This window comes from Stenella coeruleoalba (genome assembly GCF_951394435.1).
Source record: "Stenella coeruleoalba genome assembly, chromosome: 21".
Lineage (NCBI taxonomy): Eukaryota > Metazoa > Chordata > Mammalia > Artiodactyla > Delphinidae > Stenella > Stenella coeruleoalba.
The window spans coordinates 1,310,620-1,316,974 of NC_137167.1; the positions used below are offsets into that span (position 1 = coordinate 1,310,620).

Here is a 6,355-nt window from a genome sequence, read left to right on the forward strand (position 1 = left end):
CCTCAATCCAATTGAGAAAGTCCTTATGAGAGACAAGAGGAGAGACACAGAGGAGAAGCCACGTGAAGACAGAGGCAGAGACGGGAGGGATGCAGCCGCAAGCCTGGGAATGCCTGGAGCCCCCAAAAGCTGGAAAAGGCAGGAAGAACCCTATCCTGGAGCCTTCGGAGAGACTTCTGTCCTGCAACACCTTGATCTCAGATGTCTGGTCTCCAGGACTGGGGGAGGATGAATTCCTGTTGTTTTGAACCACCCAGCTTGTTGTCATTTGTTACAGAAGCCACAGAATGGTCACACAGACCCTGCTCTGTAGGATCCTGGAGTGCAGGCCTCATTAAAGGCCCACAGAGGCTGGGTTACAGAAACCTTAGGGTCAGCATTGGGCCTCAGAAATACTAAAGCAGTGGCTGGACACCAGAATGTTGAGGGGTCAGTCAGAAGCTCATCCCTAAGGGTGCCGGCTGCACACGGCCTCCCCTGGTTTTTACGCCTGTACCTGTTGGGGATAAGTATTTCCATCCTGATTCATGACTTCTGATGTCACCCTTCACGTTGCTAATCAAGAACCCACTAGTTATACAGATGAAACCCTATCAGGGCACTTGCTCCAGTGGTAAACAATTCTGAAGTTGGTCAGAGGTGGGGAATCGTCTCCCATGCAGCCAGCAGCTCCCCCGCAAGTAGTGTCCTCATCGCAAGGCTGGGGGATGGTGCCAAGGCGTCTGTGAGTAAATGTGAGCTGAGCCCCAGGCCAGCTGCTGCTGAACTGTTCCCACCCTTCCCAGGTAAAACACCTGAATGTGTGCAAGGACTTGAAAGCCTAGAGGAAAGGGCTTGGAGTCACACCAGCCACAGCACGCAGGCCGAGTTGGTGCCTGCAGGCCAGCCAGGATGGTCCTGGCCCCGGGCGCTCTTCTGGAAGCTTTCCATTTCCCTGCCTGAGGTACCCCTCCTGTCCCGGCCCCCACTGCGTTTTTCCTTCCTCACCTCTGCCCGCGGAGAAATTCCAGCAGAAGGTATGGGTGACACATCCTCTCCTTTAGGAGGTGGCAGCCCGGCAACTCCTGCAGAAAGTCCAGCAGAGCCCCACTCACACTGGGCCACCAACAGAGCCGTGGCCCCTCACTCCCTCCCAGCAGCCCAGCCCCGAGACTGCTGACGGGGCAGAGAATATGGCGTCAGGCCCAGCTGCAGGGGCTCTTGCTGCCTGGAGCGGTGTTTATATTGACCTCAACGCAGGCACACCTGGGGAGGGTTGGCCGGCAAGGTCAGGCTGCCCAGGTCAGCCAATCCTCACCCCTCAGGGTCTCACAGTTGCAGTCTAGCCAAATTCTAGCTCTCACATTCCTGCCCCAGTGCACCTGGGGTCGGGGGCAGCAGACCCAGGCTCTGTTCCGGCAGAAGCCCTTTCTGTGAACAGGTCTTCCCCCACTCCCATTATCCTCACTGGAGACTCAGGAGGCCACAGCATCGGGGCACCTCCAGCACCAGGACCCCACCCTAGGGAATCTCTCAAGAGCAGGGACCAGGCCTGCAGGTGGAGGGGAGGAGGGAGCTGGCCTCTTCAGGATCCCCGGGGCTAGGAAGCCTCTTACGCAGGAGGGCCTTGGACTCAGCTTAACTGCCACCCAGGGTCTCCTAACCCTCCCCTGGTAGGGGGGGCCCTTCAGATTCCAGGGCCCCAAGATCCTCCCCACCGACTTCTGACCCCAACTGCAGGGTAGGGGACCCCCTCTGCGCCTTCTTTTTTCTTGCTCCCAGAATTCCCTGAAGCTGTTATACTCAGGGCGGGATCAGGGCTGCTCCCTGCAGGGCCAGACCCTGATGTCCGGCCAGACCCCAGCTGGCAAGAAAAAGGAAGCCCCGTCTCCGCTGCTGAAAACACCAGTGTGGGACGTTTCCCGTCCACTTCACCTGGCGGGGAAACGGGCACACTGAAGTGGAGAGTGATGGGGTGGAGGTGGGAAATGCGGGTGCTCGGAGCCTGGAGAGGAGGGTTCCTGAGGGGTTGAGGTCACAGGGTGCAGGAGGGGGCCGGGAGATGGGCAGGGGGACGGGCTGTGCGTGTCCGGAGCACGTGCACCCTCGCTTGGGCCGGCCCCCTGCCCTGAAGGCTGCGTCTAGTAACACAGGGGACCCTGGAAGGGGGTTTGCTGTGTGGCTGGTTCACTAAAGCTGGGTGTCTGTGGGCACATGGGCCCGGCTGCAGTCCCGGTGAACACACTGTTCTCTCCAGAGAAATGAGGTGGACACTCAGTCCCCGGTCTGTGGATGGTCTAGTCCTCTGGGTGTCTTGTCTCTTCTTGGGGGTCACTGAGGCTTTATCCTCACTCCGTGGGGTACAGGAGGGGAGGGATGCACACACCCCGGGCTCACTGTGCCTGGGCTCCTGGGGAGGACCTCTCTGGCCCACATGTTCACAGACCTCAGTCACCCCTGCTCGACACTCCCCTCCAGAGACTCGGCAAGAGGACCTGCCCTGTGAAACGGGGCGCCTGGGTCGGGGGGCTTGTGGGTCCCTCCTCAGATGGCCACACTCAGGTCTCGGGGTGGGTGCGGTAGCCTGTGACCACTCGCCAAGTCACCACGCTGCTGCGGCTCCTTTCTGGGGCCTGAGATGCCCCAGGAGTGGCTGGGGGAGTGGGGGAGGTTGCTGTGATGGGGAAGTGTGGGACAGGGGTCCTGGGCCCTGGGTCCCTCACCGAGGAGGAGAGGGGGTCATGCCCAGAGCGGGGGAGGCCGGTGACGGTCCTGGGTGTCAGCAAGCACAGTGCCACGCCCCGCAGGCCGGGTGTGGGATTCCTGTGGCCCCGGCACAGAACACCAGATGGGGGCGGGGTTGGGACAGGGGACGCTTCCTCTCAGGCCTGGAGGCCAAGGTCAAGGTGCTGGGGGCCCACTCCTCCACGGCTTCTTGGGTCAGTCAGTCCCAGGCCACTCCCAGCCCCGTCTCCATCTCTGCCATGACATCGCCTTCTCCCCCGTGTGTCTGGGTCCAAATGCCCCCCATGAGGACACCCGCACACTAGTCAGTGACCGCAGCTCACCCCGGGCAGCTCTGTGGTGGCCCATCTGCACACAAAGTCCCATACTGAGGTCCTGGGGAGTCCGTCTTCCGGGGCCTCTTGAGGTGACAATCCTCGTGGTCGACACAGCTCGTGGGGGTGTGTGGGTCCCCCAGGCAGGAATCCAGGAGCCTCATGGAGCACGGGGTGTCCTGAATCAGGGAGGACGGACGGACGGGCAGAGGGGGGAGGGAAGCCGAGGGGCGGTCAGCCCTGCCCTCCAAGGACGGGGAGAGTCTCTAGAGGGCCGGCCCGGAGCTGGCGAGGGGACGCAGTGGTCAGAGGCGGGCGGCCTGGGCTGCAACGTCAGGGTCGCTTAGGGCAACCATAACCCAGTCCCAGCCCTAATGCTGACCCTTCAAAGCACCAACACCAAGCCACATCTAATCAAGTCACACAAATACATCATGAGAAAGAAAAGTACACCAGTATACCTTAGAAATATGAACGCAAGAATCCTCCACAAAATTAGAACAACGTGGAGCCAACAGAACATTAAATGGATGATGTCATAAGCAAGTGTCTCTACACTGGAAATGTCAGGTTGTTCAACATATTAAACCTAAGCAATGTACTGAAGAACTATAAAGAAGTGAAGTCAAAGCACATGATCCTATCAATTATTGCAGGAAAAGCTATAATAAAAATCCAGTGCTATTTCATGATACAAGCACTCAAGAAAGTAGGAATAAAAGGAAGTTTGTTCAATATGAAAAAGAGTAGTATACAAAGCCACAGCAAACACCATGCTCAATGTTAAAAACTGAAAGATTCACTCCTGAAAATAGGAACAACGCCAGGAAGCTGGCCTCCACCACTGATAATAGTGTACTGGAAGTTCTACCCAGAGTTTTGAGGGAAGAAACCAAAGGCATCCATATGTGAATGGAAAAATTAAAACTGTGTCTATTCACAGAACACAGATCACACCATCTTAAATATAAAACTTCCTATAACAACAAAAATTATTTGACTAATCAGTAATTCAGCAAAGTTATAGAAAAAAATACCAATTCACAAAAATCTATCTTATACATATATACTAGCAATAAACAATCTGAAAAAGAACTTATGAAAACAATTCCATTTTAAATAATCTCAACATTAATATTTAGGAATATATTTAATCAAGATACAGGACTTGCTTTTCTGTATGTAAAGCTGTCTGTACGTTTGAAATTACTGGAAAGTCAAGTACTTTTCAAAACACCATGTCAAAACCATGCCAGAAAGGCAGAGGAAACATCCAACTTCCATACAGAGGCCAAGCCTTACCCAGATCCAGTTCACCCCAAGTCCACATGTCATTTAGAGGCACTGTGGAAAGAATTATTAGGACTTCCCAATATAAAGGACTTCCCTTTCTTTCCTGTTGTGCGTGACCTGGATGTGGTAGAAACAGTGGGATTTTGGAAGTTCAATTTTCCACACCATTCCACCAAAAAAACCTGTTAGAAATAATAAATGAATTCAGTAAAGACGGAAAATCAGTACACACAGCTCAACTGCATTTCTAAACACTAATAATGAACCATCAGAAAGAGAAAAAAAAAACCCTATTTACAACCGCATCAAAAGGAACAAAATACCAAGGAATAAATTTAACCGAGGATGTGAAAGACCTGAAAACTTTAAGACACTCATGAAGACATTGAAGAAGACACAAGTCGGTGGAAAGACTCCCCGTGCTCATGGAAAGCAAGAATTACTGATGCTAAAATGTCCATTCTACCCAAAGTGGTGCACACAGGGAAGGCAGGCCGTCCTGAAATTCCAATGGTGTTTTTCACAGAAATGGAGCAAATCCTCCTGAGATGTGTGTGGAGCCACAAAGGACCCCGAAGAGCCAAGGCGACCCTGAGAAAGGAGAACGGGCCGCAGGCATCTCCCTCCCTGACTTCACACTTCATCACGAAGCTACAGTCCCCAAAACAGTGTGGAACAGGCTCAAAACAGGCGCACAGACTAGAGGAACAGGACTGAGAGCCCAGTACCCACCCCGCACGGTGGGGGAGGAGGGGGCCGTTAAGTTACGACAAGGGGGCCAAGGACACACCAAGCGGAAGGGCAACCCCAGGTTAAACGGGCGGGGAAGACTGCACACCCTGTAACCCACGCGGCTCCACCGCACACCAACCTGACCAAAAACCCAGCTTTGCACACCAAGGCCTTCCCGGGTCGCATGAAGACGGACCCCCGCAGCCGTCAGTCGCCCCCAGGAAGCTTCTCCCCACTGTTCCTCACTGTCTCCTCACCTGTTCCTCCGGCGTCGCCTGCGTCCTCAGGAAACCCAGCTCCCGCCAGCGTGGACGCAGCCCCACGTTGTCCTGAAGCCGAAACCACAGCGAGTCCTTGAGGAGACCGAGCGCCCGTCAGCAGCCACAACCCGGCGGTGCCTGAGGAGACACAACTCCCCTCAGCTGCGTTCAGAGCAGGGTCCGCAGGGAACGAGCATGCGCTGTGGGTCACAGAGGCGGGATCAGCGCCACCCTGTGGTCGGTGCGGGAAGTGCAGGCCGCCCCTCCCTCACGGGTCACTGGAGACAGAGACCCTGCTGGCAGAACTGCTGAACCCATTAAATTGTGGAAATCAAACAAATGAAGACAATATCCCATAGCTTCTCTAAAGTAGTCAATGAACAATGAATTGGAAACCAGATGGAATAAAATGAATGTAGACACAAGCTTTACAACTTACACCAAATTCACTCAAAATGATTCAGAGACAAGTTTGAAATGCAAAACTATTCAAAATTATAGGAGAACACATAAAAGAAAATTGATATGAGCTTGGGCTTGGTCATGTCCATCACAAGCTTTGTGGTTTTAACACACAACACAAAAAAGGAGTCCAGAAAGAAAAACAAGGGATTCTGTGGACTTTATCAAATTAAAGATTTCTACTGTGTGAAAAACCTCATTCAGAAAATCAAAAGACAACACACACTGGGGGAAAAAAAACTGCAAACATATCTAATAAAGAATTTGTCTCAAAATATACAAAGAACTACAACACAACCGCTTAAAAATAGCAAGCTCTAAATAGACACCTGGTCAAAGAAGGTACAGAGATAGTATACAAAACTCTGCCCAGGACTGTGGGGCAGAGAAACAGTGGTCCAGTTCAACTCCCTGAGTCATGTGTGACCCAGGTCTAGTCCTGTCCTTCCTGGAGACCTCAGAGTGATGGGGAGGGAGGAAGGGGAAGAGGGTGGATTCTGCTTAAACCTAACTCTAACCCCCACCACTCTCACCACTTTCATTCAACATGGTCTAGGAAGTCCTAGACAT

The 6,355-nt window shown here is 53.3% G+C and overlaps 1 long non-coding RNA gene across 1 annotated transcript; it reads right to left on the reverse strand.

Moving 5' to 3' along the window:
- Positions 1-314: 314 nt before the first annotated feature.
- Positions 315-6,122, reverse strand: LOC307179654. The gene is made up of 3 exons (XR_013825498.1): positions 5,321-6,122; positions 3,048-3,217; positions 315-1,064 (listed from the first exon to the last, which is right to left on the reverse strand). It is a non-coding gene; the product is annotated as an uncharacterized lncRNA (long non-coding RNA).
- Between the last annotated feature and the right edge of the window lie 233 nt (positions 6,123-6,355).